This window comes from Sarcophilus harrisii, chromosome 3 (assembly GCF_902635505.1).
Source record: "Sarcophilus harrisii chromosome 3, mSarHar1.11, whole genome shotgun sequence".
In the NCBI taxonomy this organism is placed as follows: Eukaryota; Metazoa; Chordata; class Mammalia; order Dasyuromorphia; family Dasyuridae; genus Sarcophilus; species Sarcophilus harrisii.
In genome coordinates this window covers 371321640-371349243 of record NC_045428.1, presented here as the reverse complement: position 1 = coordinate 371349243, position 27604 = coordinate 371321640, and the positions used below count along the sequence as shown (strand labels likewise).

Sequence of the window (27604 nt, the reverse complement as noted above, 5' to 3'; positions counted from 1 at the left end):
GGCAAATTAGACCATTTTTTTTCTCAATTCTTACCTAGCCTTAATATCTAATTAAAAATCACAGATAAATTGAAATCTAGGAAAGACTTAGCTTAAAAAAGTTAAGGTCTCAGCTCTTAGCATCAATGACTTAACCATGTTGGGTCCAAAAGTGTCCCCCCAAAATATGAAACATGAGTTTGGTTGCTGGGGTATAAGTTGGATTTGTACCCAGCTCACATCCAGTGCTATGGAATGCCCAAGAAGATTACAGTGGATAAAGCGTAGAATGAACCCCATGATAGCAATGGATAAAATGTACCAAATAAACTTTGAATCAATGATTTGTAAAGTCAGTGTAGTATATCACCCACATACTGATAGACAGTAGTAGGGTTCATTTGGTTTTCAGATTGGGTACTTTTCACACTTTAGTGCTTGACTGCTTCTTCACTCAGTCACTCTTAGTTTTATTGGTCTGCACCAACTTCCTGTTCCAAGGTTGCAAACTTGCTTATCATTCCAATTATCCTGTTTCACTTGAATGAAGGGAGTATATCTTAAAATATAACTCTCTTGGTTCTATACTTTGAGGTCCAAATGAATGTTTGCCAATATGTAACCTGTTGTGTCTATTTACCAGGAAAAGTAAATGTTTAGGTGTTCACTAGATTGGGAGGCTTCACTATAACAGCTTTTTGGTTTGGGTTCTCGGGCTATTTGCAGAAAACTCAAGTATGAACAAATTTTCTTTCTTTGCAGCAGTTCCTTAGGGTTTTGTCATTGTAAATGGATCTAACATGATATGACAAGACCAGAAAAATTGGATGTAAATTTACATGTTTGAATATACTGCTTGTTATTTCATATGATACAAAGCTTTTTTTTGGTCATTCTCATTTTTACTACTTAAGTTTGGAAGTATTGCCAATTTTTTTTATTTCTTTAATCAATGTATTCTCTTGCATATATATTGCAGTATGTATTGATGTGTATATCTATATACTTACATATAAATAGATGAGTGGATGAAAAAAATCATAGCCTTAGCATTCGATATAGTCTGCAGAGAGATCTAAGCAGCAAAATCTTGGTGTTGTGATATACCAAAATGGAGAAGAATATTAAATCAAATTTAAGAATTAAAAAAAAAAAAAGCCAACATGTCTCACTGTATCCGAGCCATCCTGACCTCTATGTTTTACCACTGGAACTTAGATGACTCTTGATGAGTGATTGAAGCTGGTAACTTTGTCCTGAGTGAGCTCTGACATTTCTTAAATCCAATTCACTTGCAGGGTAAGACATCACCTTCCTGATATCATTGAAGAACAAAGGACAAACAACAACTTAACCTTGTCTCAGTTTCCTTATCTATTAAATGAGCCAAAGAAAGAAATGGCAAACCATCCTAGTATCTTTGCCAAGAAAACACAAAGAACCTAACACAACTTTAAAAATGACTAAACAACAAAATTGTTGTAAGGATCTGGCTTAAGTGGGCATCTTGCCAAGTTTGTCTAAAACTTTTTTTCCCTCAATAAATCTTCAGTGTTTTAGGATGAGATACTACACATAATTCTCCACCATTCTTTTCCACAAAATTTTACAAACACATTTATATTCTAAACTGACTTTTTCTCCTGGGTACCATATCTTTGCTTCACAAGATGATCAAATGTTTACTGACTGAAATAGTTTTTAGGTCCTTATTGGCTTAAATCAGTTAAACTTCCATGAGAAATTGTATTGAGCTATGCCAGTATCTCTTCTTTTTATTCACTTCCCTGTAGTTGATTTTTAATTCTACAAAATTTTTTATACAACAAGTTTTGTCTGAGAGTCAACCATCAAGACTATTGGACTAAACATTAATAGTAACATTGCTTGAAATTATGTTAAAGAAATAAATCATTATAATAAATTGTGTTGATATCAACATTGGCTAACTTATTTCCTCATAAATTTGAGCCATAGCAATTAATGTGGTTAATGCATACAACTGGAGAATGTGTGGTTTAACATTTTATAGGGACCTCTTACATTAAAACATTTTCATAATTACAAATGAATGAAGTGTTGACTTAGGTGCATTAGGTTCTCAGGAAACTCAACTGGAATTGTCGAAAGCAATTATAAAAGATGACTCATAAAATCATTATGACTACATAGCATAGTACATGAACACGCCACTTAATAGCAATTCTGAAACATACCTCAAATTTTCCTACCTTGAAGAGCTGAACAATTTAATTTTTCATTTAATAGCATTTTATTTTTCCAATTACATGTAAGATAGTTTTCAACATTCATGTTAGTAAGATTTTGTGTCACAAATTGTTTTCTCCTTAACCTCCCCTGTCCCAAAGACAGCAAACAATCTGATACAGATTATACATGTAAAATCATTTTAAACATACTTCTATATTAGTCATGTTACAAAAGAAAAAAGACTGAACAATTCAAACAAAACTGGGTGAACAAGACAATATCACAGCAAAAGAAAAAAAATAATGCTTTTGTTGCTGCTTTTCTATACATTTATAAATTATAGATAAAAATCCATTTCAACAAGCTCCAAAAGATAACTATTGAATTATAGAAGCTGGGGGTTTGACATGGCCTTTCAAATGTTATAATAAAATCTCTTACCCATTGGGGGAATTCAATCTACAATATCCCAGAAAGGTATTTTCCTCAGCTGGTATTGAATACTTCCAATAATGGGAAAGTCACTATTTCAGAAGGTAGTCCATTACATTTTGGGGACCTGTCTTTCAATAAAACAACTCATACTAAGTTGACCTTTTGCTAGAAGGGCAAGTAAATATAGTTTGACTTCAGAATGAATCAAGATATAACTATTCTATTTGTCCTGGCCTTTAGATCTGGAAACTACAGAGCTAGAATGTATTTTGGGGTGTTTTCTCCATAATTGCTATGCTTTTTTCTCTTCTGCCTCTTGATGGCCTCTTCCTTTAGTATATTATCAGAGCATGTGTACAATCATTGTACCAAAATTATAGGTCCTGGTGAGTTCTCTAAATAAGTGCTATTTTCTTGTCCTTACCTTCTCTTCTCTTCCTAAGGACTTTCCTCTATTTTCCTGATCCGAGGCCTGCCAACATTGTCAGTCCAGATGAGCAGGGGTACCTTAGAAGAAACATTAGCCCTGGCAAGCCTAGGATTGTTATGCTGTAGGAGATAGCTATCTCTGGCTAATCACCCTCATTCCTGCCGTCCTATCTAATATTTTCCTTTGAGCCTTTCTCTTCTTTCCATCATCAAGGCATCCAGCATACTTATTATATCCAACAAAAATGAAGGAAAGAGCCAATTCTTTATTTTAAACCCTGTTATAAAGACTTCCATTCATACCGTGTCCTCCTTTGGAATAAGAGAAATGATAAATATAATGACAATAATATTGTGTTTAAAAAGAAAACCTTTGAAAGACTTAGGAACTCTGATTAGCACATTGACCAACCACAATTATGGAAGAATGTTTTCACTTTCTGACAGAAAGGTAATGGAGTCAGGGTGCAGAATGAAACATATACTTTTGGAGCATGGCCAATGCAGACAGATTGTTTCACTTGATGATAAAGATTTGCTATAAGAAATTTGTTTGCTTATTTCCCTATGAGGAGAAAGAAAGGGAAGAAAAAAATATTTTTCACAGAAAAAAATTTAGTTTCTAGAAAAAAAAATATTCTACCAGCTCAAGATAACTATAAGTACATGAAAGTCTTTTGTATATTATATAGTTCCGGAAGACTTAAGTTATAACCTTAAAAATGGATAATTATAAAACTTGGGAAAAAAAGAACAGTATTTATGGTAATCAACTATGATGTTTTGTGAACTTTTGTGAGGTAATTCAAGGCAATTCCGATAGATTTGGGATGGAAAATGCCATCTACATCCAAAGAGAGAATTATGGAGATTGTGGATCAAAGCATAGTATTTTCACCTTTTTGTTATTGTTGCTTGTTTTCTTTCTCATGTTTTTCCCCTTTTGATCTGATTTTTCTTGTACAGTATGATGAGTATGTAAATAACTTTAGAAGAACTGCATAAGTTAAACCTATATGGGATTGTTTGCTGTGTATGGGAGGGTAACAGGGAGGGAGAAAAATTTGAAACACAAGGTTTTGCAAAGGTGAATTGTTAGAATTCTTACAAAGTGTTAATTCACTGGAATTGATAGAAACAATGCTTATGTACTTAAGTTTACACCTTTGAGAGCTCACACGTTAGAGTTCACAAGTTTGGGAGATTCACAAGTTACACCTCCCACAATCCCACTCTCTCAGAGGAGGAGTCAACCTTTGGACTTTAAGAGATCATATATATGAAGCTCTTAGAGCCTCGGTCAGGAGTAAGTCAGTGGAGGAGATTGACAGAGCCAGAATTCAGTTGGGAGAAGACTCAGAACCAGGATTCAGAGAGATCTGGAGGCTGAAGCTGGCAGAGGCAAAGGACAAGCTGCAAGAGCTCTTAGAACCAAGCAGAGAGACAGACCTTTAAGAAAACTGAACCAAGCAGAGAAACAGACCTTTAAGAAAATTAACTGGGCTTTTTTGGAAGAGACAATAAAGGATTTGAACTTTTAACACCTGGCTATGTTTGAGGTGATCATTACTTTGAACTGAAACTAAGGCTGCCTCCAGAATCTCCCCAAGAAACCTGCTCCCATAGAACGATTATATTTTAAAGAAGAGAACCCTATAGTGAATGTTGAAAAATACCTTTGCAGGTATTTGGAAAAATAATATTAATTTAAAACATAGCAATATAAAAAAAATTAAACCCCTGAATCAGGTTAGTTAAATTAAGGAAACTTCTAATTATTAAGTAAATTCCATCTAAAAAGCATTTATCAAATATTTTTGTACTCAGCACTACATTGGGCACTTGGATGCAATTGGGCACTGCTCTCAAAGACAGTGCAATTTAATCATGGAAATCAAAGGAATTGGAGATGTAAAAAACCTTAGACATCAACTAGTCCAATCCATCATTTTAGAGATGAGGCCCAGAAAAATTAAGTATCTTACTCAATGACATTTAAATATAAGTAACAGTTAGAATTCAAACCCAGATCTTCTACTTCCAAATCTAGAGTGCTTATTATCTCTCTTTTGACTTCCACTTTTTAGGTCTCCTTCTTTCCTCTGGAACCAAGCAGAAGAATTCTAGCCTCTGTTCCTTATGAGTTGTGTGTGGTATTTTTCTTAGCTATTGCAGTCTATCTCATGGTCTGAAGTGCTATTGATATAGAAGTAAGGCTAAGTGATGGAAGAAATGCTGGTATAGGATTAAATCTATTCATCACTTATTAAATATTGGAACTTCCAGGTGAAATTTTCATTTGGGGATATTTCCTTCCTATATAGAACACTGGTATTAAGTATAATGCATTATAATCTTTCTGCTTACAAGTTAAATTTTAATAGTTTCCTTTGAAGCATGATTACTATAACCTCTTGATTTGTATGTTAAAAATCCAAAAGTTCCCCCCCTCCCAATTTTCGTAACAATTGTGAAAAGTCTTACTGTGCCAGCTTGAGCCTCCCACTTCAAAATAACAGTAGCTTCTTTAAGGTCATACTCAGCATAATTATTAGAATTTGTACTGGGCAAACTGCCCACCCTGGATAACAACTACTTCTCGAGGTTATAGCATATATGCCAAGGTCAATTTGCCCAAAAGACTAATCCTGAATTCATACAACAAAGAACTCAAACACTAGCATTTCAGACCTTTCAAACTCCCCTAACCTCCAAAGTCAAATAAAAAAAAAAAGGAAAAAAAAAGACTTAACTGACAATTTTATATACATACATATATATATATATATAAAGAAACAATAGTTCAGCTTCAGATTGTCAGATTGTACTGGTACCAAAATATAGAAGCTCTCCTGTATGGAGACATGAAGACTTATCAAAAGTCCAAGAAAAATATCAGAGAAACCTCCCTCCAGAATCCTCCTCTATATCCTTGGTACCCAGAAGCTTATACAGATATACACATTAGGTAGTTGTCTTGGATTTCACCTTTTAATGATGAAATGGTAATGTAATGTTTTAGAGAACATTTGTTCCAAAGGTTGAATAATAGGCAGCAGATACTGCCTAGTTCCTGAAAGTAGCCTCTCAAATGTAAGATGTAAAAAATGCTTGAAGAAAATATTCTAACTTTCCCTCATCCTCCAGGTCTTTTCTTTTTAAAAATATCTCTAGGTCTTTCTACTAACTCCATATACATGATTTCAAGTCCCTTCAGCATCCTGTTCACCTACTGTGGACAAGACAAAGCTTATCCTTTCTAGAATGTGATTCTCAAAACTGGACCCAAAATGCGGTCTGATCAGAGAAGAATACGGGGGCATATTTGTCACCCTTATTTTAGACATTCTCTTTCTATTAAAGCACCTTTTTTCTTGGATTTCTTGATACACTACTGTGTCAAAATATACCAGCAGCCAACTAAAATCCTTAGCTGTTTTTCACATAAACTGCCTTCTAATCATCCTACCAATACATCACTTTCATAAAATAGATTATAGAGCATCTTCATTTTATTGAATTGAAGATTTTTATTTTCAAAACATATAAAAGGATAATTTTTTCAACATTAAACCTTGAAAAACCTTGTGTTCCAATTTTTCCCATTTCTTTCCACTCCCTTCCCTAGATGACATGTAATCCAATGTTAAACATGGTAAAAAAAATATATATATATATATATATGTTAAATCTAATATAGGCATGCATATTTATACAATTATCTTGCTATATAAGAAAAATCAGATCAAAAAGGGAAAAAAAGGGAAAAAAAATACAAGCAAGCAACAACAAAAAGAGTGAAAATGCTATGTTGTGATCCACCATCAGTTCCCACAGTTCTCCCTCTGGGTGTAGATGGCTCTCTTCATCACAAGACCATTGGAACAGGCCTGAATCAATTCATTGTTGAAAAGAGCCACGTTTGTCAGAATTGATCATCATATAATCTTGTTGCCGTGTATAATGATCTCCTGGTTCTGCTCATTTCACTTAGCATCAGTTCATATAAGTCTTTCCAAGTCTCTCTGAAATCATCCTGATCATTTCTTATAGAATAATACTTTTCCATAGCATTCATGCACCATAACCTATTCAGCCATTCTCCAACTGATGGACATCCATTCAGTTTCCAGTTTCTAGCCACTACAAAAAGGGCTGCCACAAACATTTTTGCACATGTGGGTCCTGTTTCCTCCTTTAAGATCTCTTTGGGATACAAGCCCAGTAGAAATACTGCTGGGTAAAAGGGTATAGACAGTTTGAAAACTTTTTGAATAAAGTTCCAAATTTCTCTCCAGAATGGTTGGATGCATTCACAGTTCCATCAACAATGTATCAGTGTTCCAATTTTCTCACATCCCCTCCAACATTCATCAGTATCTTTTCCTGTCATTTTAGCCAATCTGAGAGGTGTGTAGTAATGTCTCAGAGTTGTTTTGATTTGCATTTCTCTTATCAATAGTGATTTAGAGGGATCTTGGGCCGGGCTCTAAGTTGGTGAAGCTGCCGCCACCCTCGCCCTGCAGCTCAGGAGCTGCCTCCGCTGCGTTCTCTCTCTCTAAAATGGTCGCCACCGCCTCTGGTTCCTCCTCTGCCACCTCTGCAGCCTAGGGGCAGTCGGAGAGTAAGAAGATCAGCTACCTGTGGGTGATCGATCTTAAATGAGAGTTGAAGCAGCGGAACCTGGACATTAACGGGGTGAAAAACGTGCTCGTTTCCCGACTCAAGCAGGCAATTGAAGAGGAAGGATTATTATTTTTTCTAGATGTGGGAAAACTGGAACACTGATACGTTGTTGGTGAATCCAACCATTCTGGAGAGCAATTTGGAACTATGCTCAAATATGCTCAAAATAATTTCTTGGAGTTTGATTGCTATAGCACTAAATAAGTAGATTAATTTAGGTAGTATTGTCATTTTTATTATATTCACTCGACCTAGCCATGAGCAATTGATATTTTTCCATTTGATTAGATCTGACTTTATTTGTGTGGAAAAGGTTTTATAGTTTTGCTCATATAGTTTCTGACTTTGCCTTATCAGATAGCCTACCAAATATTTTATATTGCTGACAGGTATTTTAAATGAAATTTCTCTTTGTATCTCTTGCTGATGGACTTTGTTGGTAATATATAAAAATGCTGGTGATTTATGTGGATTTATTTTCTATCCTGCAACTCTGCTAAATCGTGAATTGTTTTTAGTAGTTTTTTAGTTGATTCTCTAGGATTCTCTAAAAATGCCATCATATCATCTGCAAAGAGTGATAATTTGGTTTCCTTATTACCTACTCTAATTCCTTTAATCTCTTTTTCTTCTGTTATTGCCAAAGCTAACATTTCTAATACAATATTGAGTAATAATGATGGTAGTAGTCAGCCTTGTTTCACCCCTGATCTTATTGGGAATGGTTCTAGTTTGTCCCCATTACATATGATGCTTGCTGATAGATTTAAATAGATACTACTGATCATTTTAAGAAAAAAATTCATTTATTCCTATGCTCTCTAGTATTTTTAATACAAATGGATGTTGGATTTTATCAAATGCTTTTTCTGCATCTACTGAGATAATCATATGATTTTTGTTAGTTTAGTTATTGATATAGGCAATTATGTTAATAGTTTTCCTAATGTTGAATCAGCCCTGCATTCCTGGTACAAATCCTACTTTGTCATGGTGTATTATCCTGGGGATGACTTTCTGTAGAGAATCTTCTTAACAATTCCATAAAGAAGGTATTGAAGTTATGAAGATGCATATTCTTTTACAAATAATGTAAAATGTCTCTGAAGATGAACAGTAAACTAGGCCCAAAGGCTAAGAAGAGAAAATGATGCTGGATTGCATTTTGGATCGGGTATAGCGCTTTTTAGCAATATCAAGCTGCTCCCTGCCATAAAATACTTTCTTGTACCAATATTTTTTCCCATAATGCTGTAGATATGCAAATTATGAATAAAATAATCTCAGTTGCTCACTTTTTAGCCCCCATGACTCAATTGTGCTAACAGTCTTACTTCCAGACTATGATAAGTTGCATTTCAGGTATGAATCCCATATGAACAAGTCCCAGTAATATTTACAAGACTCCATTTGCTTCCTTATTTACAATATATTACATTGGCTTTCTTGAATACAATAAGAATTTTTCTGTCTTTAACACTCATTTTAATCCCAGGATAGAGAAAAACTGATTCCTTTTTGTATAAACCATACAAAAATGAAAAGAATTTAAACAAATTATGTAAAAATAATTTCTTTATGACAATCTTTCAGAAGCAGACTTGGTAAATGATTTTCTGATTATGTAATAGGGGAGTACTGCTCATAAATAATTAGATGTTTCATTAATAAATAATATGATTTAGTTAAAAGAACACAATTTGAAGTGGCTTTTGTGAATCTACCCTAAAGCAGAAATCTTTTTCATTTATAAGTCTATATATATGTGTTTACATGCATATATATATTCATACATAAATATACATACACATATATATACACACATATATTCTTGTGTTTATATATGTATATATACATAGATATTTAGGCTCATAAAATATGTACATATGTATGTATGAGCATTTAGATACATATGTATGTACATACACACATACATGTCCATTAGTAAAACAGTCAGTTGGCTCAATAAAAAAGAATCTGATTGCCATCTAATGACCTCAAATATTCTAAGACTGAGTTATGAAGTATTGTCAGTTGCCTAGTTCAATATTAATTAAAGGTGATAGTAATTTGCCAGAAATCCTGGGAAAAACTAGCAGCAATTGTAGGAGTATGTGTGTGTGTGTGTGTGTGAAACATTGTTTCTGTCAAATTACTATCACTTTGGTGATTATTTAGTGATTATTCTTTAACAGAAGATTGAGAAAAGATTAATGACTTGTCCAGGGTCACACAGCTATTAAGTGCGAGAGGCTACATTTAAACTCAGTTTCCTTCTCCAAGTTCAGTATTACATCCACTGGATAAAATACTGAATTAAGTGCCTAATTCATTACTTGTGTTTTTATTTGCAATGCTAATTCCTTTCAAATAAAAAAAGAAACAAAACTCTCATTAAATTTCTAAGTAGATACATCTAGATTATATAGTCTCAGTGTTCTCACCTATAAAATGGGCATATAAATAGTTATATTACCTAACTTTAAAATGTTATGGGAAAAGTTCTTTGAAAACCTCAAAGTTTTTTAATAGTCTTTCATTTGATTGAAAAGTTAAAATATACATATTTAAAAACCTGAGCCAGACAGGTGAAGTGTCTGTCTCCAAATAACTGATTAGAAGAACAATGTAAAATGAACATTTATTTGCCTCACTGAACACTTAAAGTACGTCTTTCTTTCCCAAAATAAATTATGGCAACATTCAGAAACATTTGCGCATAACAATTATTTATCAAGAACTGATTTTAAATAGCCCTCTACATTTGAAATTATAATAACCCATACTAACAATGGAATTAATCACTAATTAAGAAGACAAAGATGTAAAATGTCAAATCTACATAATCAGCAAATAGAAGTGTCAAAAATAATGGCAACTAGCATTTTTTCAGAAATCACTTAGGAAAAAATATGTTTAAAAATGATTCTTTAAGTGCTTTATGTCACTTGGATGCAATACATATAGCAGCTAATATTCTGTCACCTTTGTCCCAGCATATTGTCATATACTTTATATATGGGACTTCATATGGGACTATCTCATTTTTGTCTTTGTACCCTAAATACAGTGCCTGGTACACAATAGGAAGGAAGGAAACAAACACTAAGTGCCTAATATGTGCCAGGCACTTTACAAATATTATCTCATTTAATCTTTCCAGCTATCAGAAGGTTGGTATTATTATTATCATCATCATCATCCCCATTTTACAACTGACAAAACTGAGGTAGTCCAAGGTTAAATAATTTGGCTAGAGTCACATAGCTAGTAAGTTTCCGAAGCCAAATTTGAATCCAGATCTTCCTGATTCTAGGTATACCAACTAACTCCCTTAATTGTCAATAAACGTTGAATTTAATCATAGAATAATGTTTTTCACATTATATATGCTATTATCACATTACTTACATAATTTAATAGATTAAATTGCATAAAGCTGTGGTATTTCCTGGCTAGAAGCCTACTCAGAGACATGTCTTTAACATGTACTGGTTCCACTGAGCTGGGTAACATAGAACTTGCTTTGGGAACTATCATGGGTGTCAAACTCTCATTGACTAAGTGCACTTCTTGAATGAGTTACTAGGTAGTATTTTTTTTGTCTAAAACTATATGGAGATCTTCCAAACCCACAGGACATTCTTCAGTGCACCAACTCACACCAAAAATGTAGAAGGAAGAGCACAGTATCTGTCTTACCTCTTTGTGTAGACGTCTTAAATTCAATAGCAGGGAGAATCTAGGGAGCAGAAAAATGCAAGTTTAGGTTGTCTCTTGTTTCTGTTCCTATCCATTCCTCTCCTACTCAGCTTCTGGGCCTCTTCTTAGGGATGGTCAAAGAATCAAAATATTTGTTAGATCCACAAGGGCCTTCTTCATTTGAGTTTACAATTCATTTCCCATACAAATGTGAAACTCTCACGAGTGAATCTTAACTATCCACATGGATTTATGTTTCAACCCTGTTGCAAGATTATGGGCAAGTCATTTCTCCTCAGTGGAATTCTGTGTCTTCATCTGCGAATGAATGAGTTGGACTGGAGGTCCACTGAGGTCCTTTCTAGATACTAGAATCTCTACTCACATTGCCATCTCTAAGGCCTATAATTCTCTCATCTTCTAGAAGGACTTCATGAAGAAGCACAGAATCTCAAACTTGAAAGAGACCTCAAACATAGCTGAACACAAAACTGAAAAAGAACTCATTCTTAGTCACATCTTTCCAGGGATCCCTCAGTCTTTACTTAAAGACTTCCAGTGAGATAACCTACCCTCTCACAAGGAAGCCATTTGTACCATTGGATATATCTAATTCACAGAAATTTTCTCTTGGCATCAAGCCTAAATTTGTCTTTTTGCAGTTTCTACTTATCTTCCTTATTCTTAGATACGTATGTATGTACATACACACATAGATGCTCATTAGTAAAACAATCATTTGGCTCAACAAAAAAGAATCTGTTTGCCATCTAATAACCTCAAATATTCTAAGACTGAGTTATGAAGTATTAAGTCAGCTGCCTAATTCAATATTATGTCTTTGGAGACAATCAGGACAAATTTAATCCCTCTTTCATATAATAAATAATCAAATACGTGTTTTCCTCTTTGAACTGTTTCTATTTGTACTTTAAGAATTTCATTTTTGATAGCCTCCCATGGAAATTTCATTCATGGTATCCTATCTATTCTTTATCTCTCTCCTTTAAATATGATCTCCCAAAATCTAGGATACTAGACTTTGGTAGGTAGACTATATCTAACTTTCATTTCCTCTATTATTCATTTTAAGTGTAGTAGTGACTTCTTCCCAAGGTTCCCATCATTTCCATCATCACAGCCAGTTTCTCCTTATTGATGAAAGTTGAATCAAAATAGAAGTTCCTTTTATTAGTTTATTTATTTTTTCAAAGAAAAAATTGTCGTAATTACCATCGTTAGTAGGTCATCTATTCTGCTAATGCTAAGACTGAGGAGGGGTAGAAAAGGGAGGGAAAAAAGAGTGAGAAACTAATATTTAATAATTAGATGATCACATTCATTATTACTATTATAACAACCTCTGTTTTAGGTTTGTATTTCTTTTCTCTGACCAAGTGATCTACATTGTATTCACTTGACAATATGGCTTTTGTTTCTCCCCCAGTTAATCTTCATCCAAGTATTTTCCACTATATTTCCCTTCTCAAGATTTCTTTACATGATTATGTTTTCCTAATATAAAATTGTCCAACTGCTCTTCTTTCCCTTTAATATATTACTTTTACTTAATATTTTTAAATAAAGCACATTATCCCAAAGCCACATTTGAATCATTATCTTATCCTACAAAATCTGATTTTCATAAGGTCAAATTTGCCATAGACTAGACTTTGAGGAATAAATTGATTATAGAAGAAAAGAGGAAGGAGAAAGACCTTTCAAGTGAGGAAACAGAGTAAGAAAAAATACTCAAGGCAAAAACAAGTACACAAAAAGAAAAACCAACAGGTACTGTTCTTGAGGGGACAATTACTAAAGCAATCCATTATTAGTTTGAGGGTTGTATAGAAGGGTAAAGGGAAAGAGGCTGAAAATGAAGATTGGACTGACTGTAGAAAAATTTAACATCAGCCCAAGGGGAATAAACTTCATTCAATGAGCAAGTAGAATAACTGAAGATTCTTGATCATCCTATTAATAGAAAAATATTTATATCAGCTCTTTTTGTCAAGACAAAAAACTGGACATTTAAAGGATGTCCATTCATTGGTGAGTAGCTGAAGAAATTATGGTATATGATTGTGGTGGAACACTATTGTACTGTAAGAAATGACAAGCAGGATGGTTTCAGAAAAACTGAGAAGACATATATGAACTCATGAAAAACAAAATGAATAAAACTAGAACAGATCTGATCAAGACAACAATCCAAGACGATATCAAAAGATCCACGATAATAAATGCTATCCACCTTCACAGAGAGAACTGAATGCTGAATGCTGAATGCAAATTGAAGCATAGTTTTTTAAATTTTATTGTTTTATTTAGTTTGTGCTTTTCTTTTACAAGATAGCTAAAATGGAAATGTGTTTGACATGACCTCACATGTATAATCAAAATGAAAATGCTTGCCTTAATGAAGGAATTGGGTAGGATGTGGGGGAAAATATTTAGAATTTTAAAAAATTTAAGGTTGCTTAAAAGTATTTTACATGGAATTGGGAAATAGTTAATAATAAATAAAAATAACAAAAGAAAAGATTCTTGATTAGGAGAATGTCATAATAAAATTAGATTCTTTTAAAAAATTATCTAGTAGCAACATACAGGATGGATTTAGAGGTAGAGAAGTAAACTGTTAACTAGAAAACTAATCAGAAGACTAATATCCTAGTCCATGAGCAGTGTGCCAAGGATCTAAATTAGGGTTTTGAAAAAGAAAAGAAAAAGAAGAAATGCAAGAGACATTGTGAGTGAAGAATTGACAGGACTTGATAATTGATTGTAAATGAGGGATTAATCAAAGAAAACTCCTGTCAGGAAGTAAGGCAATATACAACAAAGATTGCCATGACTTCCTGCATCAGCAAGATACAACAAAGAAAACCTCACCTTGAAACGAAGAAGCTACAAACTTCTGCATTAACAGGTTACCTCAAAGGAAAGCAAGGGTCCTTCATTATTAACTTAGTGACAGCTGCTGGTGATTATACATCTTTTAACAAAAACTCACATTGTATATAAGATTTCACTGAATGCTGGAGATTATTGTAGTCAGCCTGTCTAATTCTGTTGAGGCTAAGAAAGCATCACTCTGGTGCTACTTAAGAAAGATGACTTGGGACCAAGAATAGGACTCAGCTTTATAGATACTATAAAGGGTGATGGTGGGACCAGTCCTTATGCTGAGCCTTTATGTGAATTGTATGAATTCCTTTCTATTCTTTTCATAAGGTTACATTGCTAGTGCAATGGGAAAACAGTTTCATCTAAGTGTACTCCAAAGGGAATAAAATTTTTTGTGAACTCCTACTAAATCTGGTCTCTCTGTGAATCACAGGAATGAACTGAGAGACTAAATTAGTTATAATCATACTGGGAACTTCAATTTATATTAGATTGACCAAGAATAGGCTTCAGGGCATATATATGAATAATCTCAACCAAACAATTTTCTCCCCCACACTGTACAATACTGGCTAAGTAGTTCCACCTGACATAATTATCAACCTAACATGGAGAAAGGCAGCATAATTAATCTCTGGGGAATCATATGAATTTTCTTAAATTTGAAGGAGCAGATAGATAAAGGAGATATAGAATCTGAATTCTCAAGGCATTCTCTAGTTGGACAAGACTGTTCAGATAACCATCATTCACTCTTTGTTCTCTCACTTTGCTTGAACTCTACATTGTGGAGACCCATACGATATTAGTGGAAACCAAAATCCAGGAAAAAGTGAGCAACTAGAGAGAGGAGAAATTAGAGTAAGTTCTTAAGTTTTAGGAAGTAAATGTTTTTGTTACTAAAAAGTTTTGTGAAGTTTTGTGAACCAAAAAATGGTTTTGGACCAGCAATTACTGACCAGTTGTTGGGAAAAGAGATGGAGAAAAGACCAACAAGTTATTCATTGAAAAGAAAACATATAAGATAGTAGCTTGAGAGGTTCACTTTCAAATAAATACACATTCCAAACAATGCTCTAAATTGAATAATTTAAGAAAGTAACACCACGGATATTTCAATGATCTGTGTGATTCTGGCAGTTTGGGGTACTCCCTCTACCATTATAAATTTCTACCCTTCTATGCCTTAAAAATAATCCCAGAGAGTTGCTTTGCTAAAATGTCATTTTCACCCATTGTTAACAAAACCAAAAGATTTTTGTTGATTTTCCTTAGAGGAACCTATTAGGTGTACATATAAGTGGAAGAATCCAGTGAAGAGGAAAAGATTGAAAACAGTGTAAAGTAAGCAAATACTTGGAAAAGGTTCCTAAAGAAAATAGAATATTTAGCTTTAGAAAGAAAAAAATACCTCTTTTTCCAAGACTGAAGGAAAGAATAAAAGAATAGTACAAAGACAAAAATGCTGTGAGGTAAAGAGAGTGGAAGTAGAGATGTTTTCTCATTATTTACACTAAGACCTTCAGGATCAAATGCTACATATTAGAAAGGATATTGATAAAAGGAAGTAGTTTCTTTCCTAGGATGATGAGATGACTCAGAACTATGGCATATGGAAACAGATAAAGGAACTGAGGCACTTTTAGCCTGACAAAGAAAAACTGCATGGAAGGTTTGAAAATTGTCTTCAAACAATATAAGAGGAGGTAGTGGTTATTGTCTTTTGTTCTCAAAAAAGAATCAAAATGACATCTCTATGTTGGGGTTAAGGTACAATGTATCCAACTGTGCTAATCAGACCAATAGGAGATCAGAAAGCTGTACCAAAGTGGAGATATCTTTAAATTTGTAAATCTTACATTTCTTTTGAGCTATTGCAATTCTCCTTTACTCACAGAAAACAATGCTTTCTTTGATGCAGATATGATGGATAGTCTTGTGCCAGTATCTCCCTTATCTCACAATTGATTTCAAAATTTTTAGGAAAGACTGAAAGTGTCCTTGTATCACTTCCTCTGACCTCCATCTGAACATTTGCCTTGTGTGTTTGCAAGTAAAATAGTTTTTTAGGCAAAATAGCATTAGAATCAGTCCATAGGAGTTGCACTCTCTGCAGTAGAATTTGAATGTTTGGCCATTTAATGCAAGAAAGGGATTTCAGTGTCCAATATTTTATCCTGCCAGGTGATCTTCAGACTCTTCTTAAGGCATTCAAATGGAAGCAGTTCAATTTCTGGCAAGTTTCACCAGCATACAACAATGAAGTCAACACAACTATTCTGTAGACCTTCAGTTCAGTAGACAGTCTCTAATATCTCTTCTCCCACATTTTTTCTTCAGCTTTCCCAAACACTGAGCTAGCTCTGGCAATTCATGTATCAACTTCATCGTCTATGTATAAACCCTGAAAAGTCTACTGCCAAGGCAAATTAACTTATCCACAGCTTTCAGAATTTCCATTTGCCAAAACTATTGGTTCCACATATGGATAGTGTGATCCTGGCTGGTGGAGGTCCTCTATTTTCGGTGTTAATTGTTATGAAAAAATTAGCACAAGCAGCACAGAACTGATCCATACTTTGTAGCACCTGTCTCAGAAGTTTCATTGAGTGCATAGGAATGAGTCGTACAAAATGTGAGTCACGGTAATGAACTGAGATCAATTAAAATCATACTGAGAACTTCAATTTATATTAGATTGACCCAAGGATAGGCCTGGGGTAAGTATATAAAAAGTTTCAGCTGAGCAATTTTCTTCCCAACTTCGTATAATACTGGCAAAGTTGCTGTATCTGGGGGGATACTATTGATTCACAAATCATTAGATCAAGCAAGCAAGCAACAATTATTAAGCACCTAATATGTACCAGTTTTTTGAAGCCACAGGTAAGAGCTAAAGGACAGGTAGACACCAAACATGAATGAGCAGCCCTGAAAGGTGCTCAGCATCTGCACACCAAAGGTGCTAGTTCTCTGTAAACACTCCAAGAAGCTATAGCATGTCCAATAGCCACAGCCTGAAAAAACCATCTCAGTGGAAGAACTACCTAGATTGAAGGTAACCATCAAGCCTCAAATGCATCAAAGAGGTAGGAGAGATGTCTATCCCAAGCATGTGAAGACTGCTCCCTGTAGAATTGGTGAATGAGAACTTTTGTTCCAACAACTGTGGAAGTGGTTGAAGCAGACAATGTGGAGTACTTAGAGATTGGTCAGATATCAAAGACCCCAAGGTCATAAGATGCATCCTGAGTCATTGCAAGACATCTTGACTTTTGTCTTGCCATTCCACTTGGATAACCAAGGAAGAGAGAATGAGTCTAATGACTTGTGCACCTCTGCCTCACTTAAATCCATTTCACATACAAATTAAGACATCACCTTGTGATGTCATTAATCCCGTCTAGAACAAAGGACAAATAGTAACACCAAATAGTAACACAAATAGCCACAAGAAACAAGTTATATTATACCAGGCATGGTGCTAAGCATTGGATTGGATGACTTTAGAGTTCGTCTTCATTTTTAAAAAAATTAATGGAAACAAGCAGATTTTTGCAATCAACAATAGACAACATTATTATTTTACAACTGAATGAAATGTGTGGAAAATATAAAGATCCCATTGTGCTGTTTGATGATTATGAAAAAATGCTTAATTTGGTAGAGCAAAATATCTCTTTAAAAACTATTTTGCAATAAGGTATTGATTATATAACCATTCAAGATTTCTTGAGAGATTTAATTAACAGAAATAACCTTATCCAACCATCTGATTATAAATAAAATAGTGAGATGTGCATATGGCACTGTGATAGAAGAGAACCAGAATAAAATCCAAGAAGTTAATTTTCTTATTCAGAACCATACTAATAAAACTATCAAAGAATTGTTTTATAGAGCTAGGGGAAAAAAATAATTATTCATCTGTCAGAACAAAAAGTCAAGAATATCAAGGGAATCACTGAAAAAAATGTGAAGGAAAGTGGCCTAGCACTTCTAGATTTCAAACTCTAGTACAAAGTGTTAATCCTCAAAATACTTAAGAAATACAATAGTGGATCAGGTGATAAAATAAGGAACAGAAGATACAGTAGCAAATGACCATAGTAATTTAGTGTTTGATAAACTCTAAAATCCAAGCTTTTGGGACACAAACTCTTTATTTGATAAAAATTTCTGGAAAAAACAGAAAACAGTTTGACAGAAACTAAGCATAGACCTAGATCTCACATCATACAACAAGATAAGGTTAAAATGGATAATTGATTTAGATACAAAGGGTGATTTCATAAGTAAATTAGGGAGCAGGAAAAATATCTGTCAAATCCATGAATAATGGAAAAGTTTATGACCAAACAAGAGATAGATCTCAGGAAACAAAATAGATAATTCTGATTTCATAAAATTAAAAAAAACTTTTGTATACACACACACACACTCACTCAAACTAATATAGCCAAAATAGGAAGGAAAACATAAAACTGGGGAGGGGAATTTTACATTGTTTTTCTTATAAAGTTTTATTTCTTAATTATATAGGGAAAGTCAAATTTATAAAAATAATGGCCATAAGGAATTGGAAATTAAGTGGATGACCATCAGTTAGGAACTGATTAAGTTATGGCACATGAATATAATGGAATATTATTGTTCTATAAGAAATGATGAGCAGGCTGATTTCAGAAAAGTCTGGAAAGACTTCCATGAATGTTGTGAGCAGAACCAGAATGGATGGTTCACATATATGGGATGTCAAAGTGTTTGTGTTAAGCAAACATCAAAAGGAGAGGAGTTGGAGGGAGGGAGACAATCTGGAACTCAAAATTTGTTTAAATTATTGTTAAAAATTATTTTACATGTAACTGGGAAATATGTAATGAGATAAATAAAATATATTTTTAAAAAAGAAAATCCAAGGTAAAGAGAAATCATTTGAGATGGAAAGGGTGGTGGAAAGGGAAGGTGAACTGTTCATGTGGAAAGGGTTCACTGATAACAGATTGACAGTCAAAATGTTCCACTGGTATCCTCAAGATCTCAGTATAAAGAGAAGGCCTCTAGCTTGTTGGATGTACACTATATTGAAATAATAGGACATAAACAAGGATGGCACAATTTGGGCAGGCATGGATGGATTTTTATCTACATTGTTGGAGACAATTTTCTTGTTAACTAGCTCACAAACCTATTCGGTTGTCTCCCACTCAAGGAAGAGGTAAGGCACAGAGAATAGAGAAATAAAGAATCAAAAATTAGGAGACTGAAAACAATGAACACTATCAATGGGAAGAGTACACTACTATGGATTAAGTCAGACGTAAATAAAAGATTTAATGAGTTGCAGTGAGGAATATAGCTAAACCACTGCACAGAAACACAGTTTGTGAAAAAAAGAAGTGAAAATCACTTTTATCATATGAAATTCAATTTCATTTTTAGCAATCAGAAGATGATTATTATTAAATGCTCCTGAAAAGTTCATTAATTCAGTTCAGATAAGCCCCTATATGTTTTGCCACAATTTATCCAAAATTTAACTCTATTTCTATTTACCATGTTTCTGAATAGGCCAGGAACAACATACAGGTAGGAAATTCATTGCTCTCTCCTCTGGTTGTAATACGAGTACAAAAAAATAAAATAAAATAAAACATTTAGAGAAGGCATCCAGATCTCTCTAGACTTAAAAGTAAATATATATATATATATATATATATATATATATATATATATATATATACAATTTATAGGCAAAAATTTAGGTCAATTTTTAATTTACTCACATTAATTCATCCTTCCCTAATAATTATCACAACTGGCATTTATCTGGGGCTTGGGACCATGTTCCACAACAACACATGGTCTAGGAATCTTTAATGACCACAAGTGTTCCTGATGCCAGTTTGGTTTTTCTGGGCCTCTTCTCAAAAGCTATTCTGGTTCCATCTATCTTCATAGCCCTAGTAGTGTTCTGTATTGAACAGTCCTTTTAAGATGAGCTGCAGATATTCAATTTTAATTGGGGGGAAGAAAAAAAAAACAGCAGACTGGTATCAGTCCTAGGGGTAGAAGTATTAAAATTAGAAGACTGGTGCTCAGATTCTAGTTCCTACACCATGAACTTGCACAAGTCACTTGATATGCAATTAATTGGACCTCCTCCTTTGTAATAGTGGTCCATCAATACCTATATCTTGGACAAATGTTTCAAACAGATAATGAATGAATTGGGCCCGGGACTGAAGAGGAAAATGCGCTAGATTGCCATTAGGAAATTATAGAGAATTTTTTATGACCCCAGGCTTGTCTTTGAAAAAAAAAAAAAAAGCTATAATCTCATCATTTATTTTTATTTTTTACTTTTCTTTATTAATACCTTTTGTTTTTATAGCAATTATTTCAGGATATAATCCTCTTCCAACTGAGCCATCCCATGAAGCAATCAACACAATGACTCTGCTTGACAATATATTCAACATTTCACATTCATATTCCCACACTTCCCCATTGAAAGGAAGGGGATGCTCATAGTTTCTTATTTGGGACATTGCAATTACTCAGCATTGAGCTTTAGTCTACTGGATTTGGTTTAGTTGGGTTTTGTTTTGTTTTTTTTTTCAAATTTGATTACTGTAGTTCATTTATATTATCCTCCTGATTCTACATAATTTACTCATAAGCAATTGATATGTCTTCCCATGTTTCTATGAATCCCTCAGTTATCATTTTAAGGCAAAATCATATTCTACTGCATTTACATGCCACAATTTTTCAGCCATTTTACAGATGATATAATAAATCTATACTAAAGAAAAAGGAAAAAGACCCACATGTACAAAAAATTGTTTGAACATGTGGAACTACATTGTTTCTAGTTTTTTGCTAAAATTAGAAATTGCTACTATAAATATTTTGATATATGAGAGGAAAGAATCATCTTTTTTTCTCTTAAAATTCAATTTTATTTTATTTTCAGTTCCAAATTTTTCCTGCTCTTCCATCTTTTCCTCAGCCATTAAAAAGGAAAGAAAAACAAAACCCATTATAAATATGTATATTTATGAAAAATAAATTCCCATATTTTCTACTTTTCAAAAGAAAGGAGAAGAAGAAACCATACTACCACTACATTCTGAGGCCATTAGATATGAAATGGACTGCATATTTCATAATGAAATTATGGTTGATCATTGTGTTAATCAGTTATCAAGTGTTTTAATTGATTATCTTTACAATTTTGCTATTATTGTATAAATTTTTCTGCTTCTGTTTATTTCACTTTGCATCACTTCACATAAATCTTCTCAGATTTTTTCTGAAACCATCCCTTTTCATCATTTCTTATAGTACAACAGCATTCTGTTGCCATTCATTTACCATAACTTGTTCAGCCATTCTTCAATTGATGGGGAACCCTTATGTTTCCAATACTTTGCTACCATAGAAAAAGATGCTGTATTTGTTGGGGGGGGGGAAGGAGTTAATCTCTTTAGGGTATAGATCTTCTTTATTTCCAAAAGTAATCAACTTTATGTGCAATATTCTGTCTAAAACATAGAAAGAAGCAGGCATTTATAAGGAGAATTTTAAAAGTTGGTATTCAATCAAAAAGTACTTATTTCTTCCTCTCATACTTTATAAACCAAATAGAAAAGTAGTTTATTATAATACATGAGTTTTCCCCTCAGATAATCAAAAATGGTGTTCTAATATCATAAATCTACAATAAAATTGAGTTGTAAATCTTCTAACTATAAATGGCCCCTTTTCATTGCATATGACTTATGGGGAACTCATGTGGAAATTTTTTGCCCTCAACTAATGCAAAGCAACAACTGATATGTAACTTATACTCTCAAAGTTGTCCAACACACTGAGAGATTTGTGTCTTGTCCATAATTACATATAGTAGTGTTAAAGGCAGGACTTGAATCCAGGTCCTGATTCCAACACCAAACTTACATCTATTCTGTCTATATTCATTCAAAAATCTATTAATTGACTAATTAATTAATTGTCCAAATAGAATAAATTTAGATATATTTATAGATATGTATGTGTAAATGAATATGTATTTTATATATGACAATATATCACCTAACATTGGCCACAAATATGGTAAACAAGTACCAATAAACTGAAAAGTCTTTCGTTACAGTGGTAGACTTGCTCAATTCTTCCTTTTTTTATATTTTATTTTTTCCCAATTACATGTAAAAAATAATTTTAATCTTTATTTTTTTTTACAATTTTGAGTTTCAAATTTTCTCCCAACTTCCCACCTTACCCCTCCATTAAGAATGCAAGCAATTTCATAAAGATTATATATATGCAGTCATAAAATATATTTCCATATAGTGACAAAAATAAAGAAAATTTTAAAACTATATGTTTCAAACTGCATTCAGATTCAGAGATGGATAGCATTTTTCATCATAAGTCCTTCAAAATTGTACTGGATCTTTAAGTCATTCACAATTAATCATTATATAGTATTGCTGTTACTATGTACTACCTTCTCCTGGTTCTGTTCATTTTACTTTGCTTCAGTTCATATAACTCTTTCCAGGTTTTTCTGAAAGCAGCCTGCTCACCATTTCTTTTTTTTTTTTTCATCATTTCTTATAACATAATAGTATTCCATCATAACCATATGCCACAATTTGTTCAGTCATTCCTCAATTGATGTGTCCTCTCAATTTCTAATTCTTTGATAGCACAAAAACGTTGCTATATAGTTTCAATAATCTTGTGATGAAGAGAGCCATTTACACCCAGAGAGAGAACTATAGGAACTGAACGTAGATCACAACATAATATTCTCATTCTTTTTGATGTTCACTTGCATTTTGTTTATTTACTCATTTTCTTTCCTTTTTGATATGATTTTTCTTGTGCAATGAGAGAATTGTATAAATATGTTTACACATATTGGATTTAACATATATTTTAACATGTATAACATATATTGGATTGCTTGGCATCTAGGGGAGGGAGTGCAGGGAAGGAGGGGAAAATGTAAAACACAAGGCTATGCAAGGATCAATGTTGAAAAATTATCTGTTCATATGTTTTGAAAATAAAAAGCTTTAAAAGAAAAAGTTGCTATAAATATTTTTGAATATATAGGTATTTTTCCTTTTGTCCCTTAATCTCTTTAGAATACAGACTTAGTAATAGTATTTCTGAATCAAAGGGCATGCACAGTTTTACAGCCCTTTGGAAATAGTTCCAAATTGATCTCTAGAATAATTGGATCAGTTCACAAATATACCAATTTTTCCACAACCCCTCCAACATTTGTTTTTTTTTTCTTTTCTGTCATATTAACCAATCTGATAGGTAGGAATTGATACCATTTTTCATATAATTATAGATAGCTTTGATTTTATCTGAAAACTGCCTATTGGAGAATGACCAATATTAATATTGACTCACTTATCTAAATAATTGACAAAGAGGCCTTTATCAAAGAAACTTGCTGTAAAAAGGTTTTCCAGCTTTCTGCTTTCCTTCTAATCTTGGCTACATTAGTTTTATTTGTGCAAAAACTTCTTTAATTTAATGTAATTAAAATTATGCATTGTACATCCTGTAATGCTATATCTTGTTTGGTAATAAATTTATCCCTTAACTATAGATCTGACAAGTAAACTATTCCACACTCCCCTTATTTGTTGATGGTATTACCTTTGACGTATAAATCATGTACCTAATTTGACTTTATCGTGGTATACAGTAGGTGTTTCTGTTGTCTGTTCCTCATTTCTACCAAACTGTTTTCCAGTTTTCCCAACAGTTTTTGTCAAATAGTGAGTTCCCAAAAGTCTGGATCTTCATATTATCAAACAAAAGAGTACTATGGTAGCTTTCTACTGTTTATTGTATACTTAATTTATTCTACGAATCTATCACTCTATTTCTTAGCTAGTATCAGATTGTTTTGATGATTACTGCTGTGTAATACAATTTGAGAGCTAATGCAGCTAGGGCACCTTTCTTCACCGTTTTAAAAAATAAATTACTTTTTAATTGTTGGCCTTTTGTTCTTCTAAATGAACTTTTAAAAATTATTCTTCCTAGTTCAATAAAATAACTATTTGGTTATTTGGTTGATATGGCCACTAAATAATATGTTGATTTAGATAAAATTGTCATTTTTATTATACTGGCTCAACCTGCCCATGAGCAATTAATATTTGTCCAATTTTTCAGTTATGAATTTATCTATGTGAAATATGTTTTGTGATTGTTCTCACATAGTTTCAGGTTTGTCTTGGCAGGTAGATTCCAAGTATTTTCTGCTATCTACAATTACCTTAAATGGATTTTCTCTATCTTTTGCTGCTGGACTTTGCTAATAAAATATAGAAATTCTTTTTTATATTTTTAATATCCTATGACTTTGCTATAATAGTTAATTATTTCATATAGGTTTTTTATTTATTTTTCTAAGATTTTTAGGATCCCACCAAGTATAGCATCATATCATCTGCAAAGAATATTGGGTTTTTTCTCATTGCCTATTCTGATTTCTTTTAATTCTTTTTCTTCTTTTATTGCTATAGCTAGCATTTTTAGCACAATATTGGATGTTAGCAATGATAATGGGCATATTTGCTTCACCCCAGATCATAATGAGAAGGCTTCTACCTTATCCCTTTTACAGCTAATATTTGCTCTTGGTTTTAGACAAATACTACTTACCATTTTAAGGAAAGCTCCATTTATTCCCATACTTTCTCTAGTTTTTAATAGGAATGAGTGATGTATTTTGTCAAAATCTTTTTCTTCATCGTGAAATAATCATATGATTTTTGTTAGTTCTATTGATATGGTCAATTATGCTGATACCTTTCTTAGCATTGAATTAATCCTGAATTCCTGGTATAAATCCCAACTGCTCATAGTGCATACATGGCCATTGTGATAAATTTCTCACTTCTAAAGTTTCACTAAAAATCTTGATAAAAACATAAACAAGTGATCTTTCACTCTTTCTGAAATTTTTCTCACTGGAAAGGATTCAGAAGAATGGTAATAGTGCAAAATTATCTTATATATAAATAATAGAAAAAATGCCCCCTTGGAATAAATTTCCCATTGAAAACTGATTTGAAATAAGAAAATGAAAGTGGCAGACAAAACTTTTCCAGAGAGGAAAAACACCATTTCAGAACTTTGAACTTGACTAGGCTACATAGATTATATATATATTCTTAAGAAGAAAATTTTATCAAATCTAATGACAATATAAAAATACTTTGAAACATGGAAACTAAAGCAATGCCTAAAAATATATATCAGTTGAAACCATAACAAGGTTAACAAGTCATTCCACATCATAACACCCATAAAAATCAAAAAGTACAAAAATCTTTTAAACTGTCAAAGATAATTTCAAAAATTAAAAAGTTGGAGTAATGAAATGTGATTGTGAATCACAGTGTGTTTTCCAAGAGACAGATGCAAAAGCTCACAAGAGCAGTGGGAAAATGTACCTCTCTTTAAATACCAAGATCAAACTGGCAAAGTAGTCAGGACTAATCATCTGTATTTTCCTTTCCCATTCTCACGTTGAATTGCCATAGGATATTACATTTGAGAGTTCATCCTTTAAGGTGATGAATCTTAAAGTCTGATAAAGTTGTGAAAAGAAAAAAAAAAGAAAATCTCATTTAGAATTGGCATCATTATTCATAATTTCCCATGATTTAAAGCAAATTATATTATCATATTAAGCCCAAATAATTATGATGAAATCACCTACGAAAAAACAGCTTTCAAACTATAATTTCAAACAATTTCAAATCACTATAATTGTCAATTATCTTTTTTTTATTGTTGCCATTAAAGTAGTGATTGTCCTTAACCATAAGAGATTCTTTTTACAAAACCACCATTGGCTAACAAATCTGTAAGTGTTCATCACTTTTTTAATGTTATAGAGAAAGTACAGTCCTTTGGAGACAGAAAATCTGCGTTTTATTCCCAAACCTGCTATTTCCTTGCTATTTTGCCCTGAGCCACTACAAATATTTCTGGGCCTTGCTTTATTTGGTTGTAAAAGTGAGGAAAGATTAAGTTAAACATCCTCTCTGGTATCTTCACACTTAACAACTCCATTTGCAAATGGAGTCAGGGAAAGATCTATATATTTCCAATTAATGTTTGATTTGAGGTTATGGTAAGAACTGTATAAAAAATAATAATAATTGAATAAAAAAAATCTAATTAAACTATATAATGGACATTGAAAAAGTTCTAATTAGGAATATTTTCCCCAAGAAAAGTATAAATTTTCCTCTATAGAAGCCCAGTAACCAGCAAATACAGGGCAAAGGATTTGAAAATTATTTCTGATTTCCAACAATAATTATGATGGGGATTTCAGAATGGAAATCCTTTCATGTCATCTCTGTTTGTCTCTAAACACATTTGCTCCCACAAATGTTCCAAATATAGATATAAGAAGGTTGAACCCAAAGCCCTAATTACCTTAAAGAAGAAATCAAGATCTTGGAGTGTATTCTCTTCTCATTTACCAGAAGCTTTAAATATTTCCAGATCCTCATCCTTTGCCCCGCCTCTCTGAGAGAACATTGGACCTAGAATTACCAGACAGAACTTTTAACTTTTTCCAGGTCAAAAGAGGTGGGAAGTCAACAAAGTGTCAAGAAGTCAACAAAGCAAGGAGAATTTCTGATTAGTCATTAAAGTCAAGATAGGAAGACTAGCTTTAGATAGGACTGTGTACCATTTAAAAGATAAATGAAACTATTTTACTGACAGCTTACGTCTAAAAATGATTATTCTTTATTCAGTAATAACTTCTAGGTTCAGTCCCTTCATTGCTCAAAACTTAGTAGATGGAAAATGTTAATTGAGTTATGAAAAATGTCTAATAAGAAATGACTATGATTTACACAATTATTTGACTACAGTCACTTTTAAAGCTGTAAAACCTCTTTGCAATTATTTATGTGGAAAATGACAGTAGAGTTGGATAATCAATAATACATTCATCCCTTCTATGAGCATTTTTTAAATTGTAAGCAAAAAAGAAAGAGGCAGTGAATTCACATATAACAATTTAACTTCCCTTTAAACTTGGACCAACTTTAACTTTTTACCAGCTTCAACATGAAATCAGCATTTTCCTCCACACTGACAGTTTTACAAAGAGGAAGGAAGATCTTTTTCCCCAGCTCCCAGCAGACACCATCTGCATTTCTAAAATGAATATCCC

The 27604-nt window shown here is 32.9% G+C and overlaps 1 pseudogene; it reads right to left on the bottom strand.

Annotated features, from left to right (window-relative positions):
• LOC111720264 overlaps nt 1-27604 on the bottom strand; it is a 178734-nt pseudogene that overhangs the window by 53420 nt on the left and 97710 nt on the right.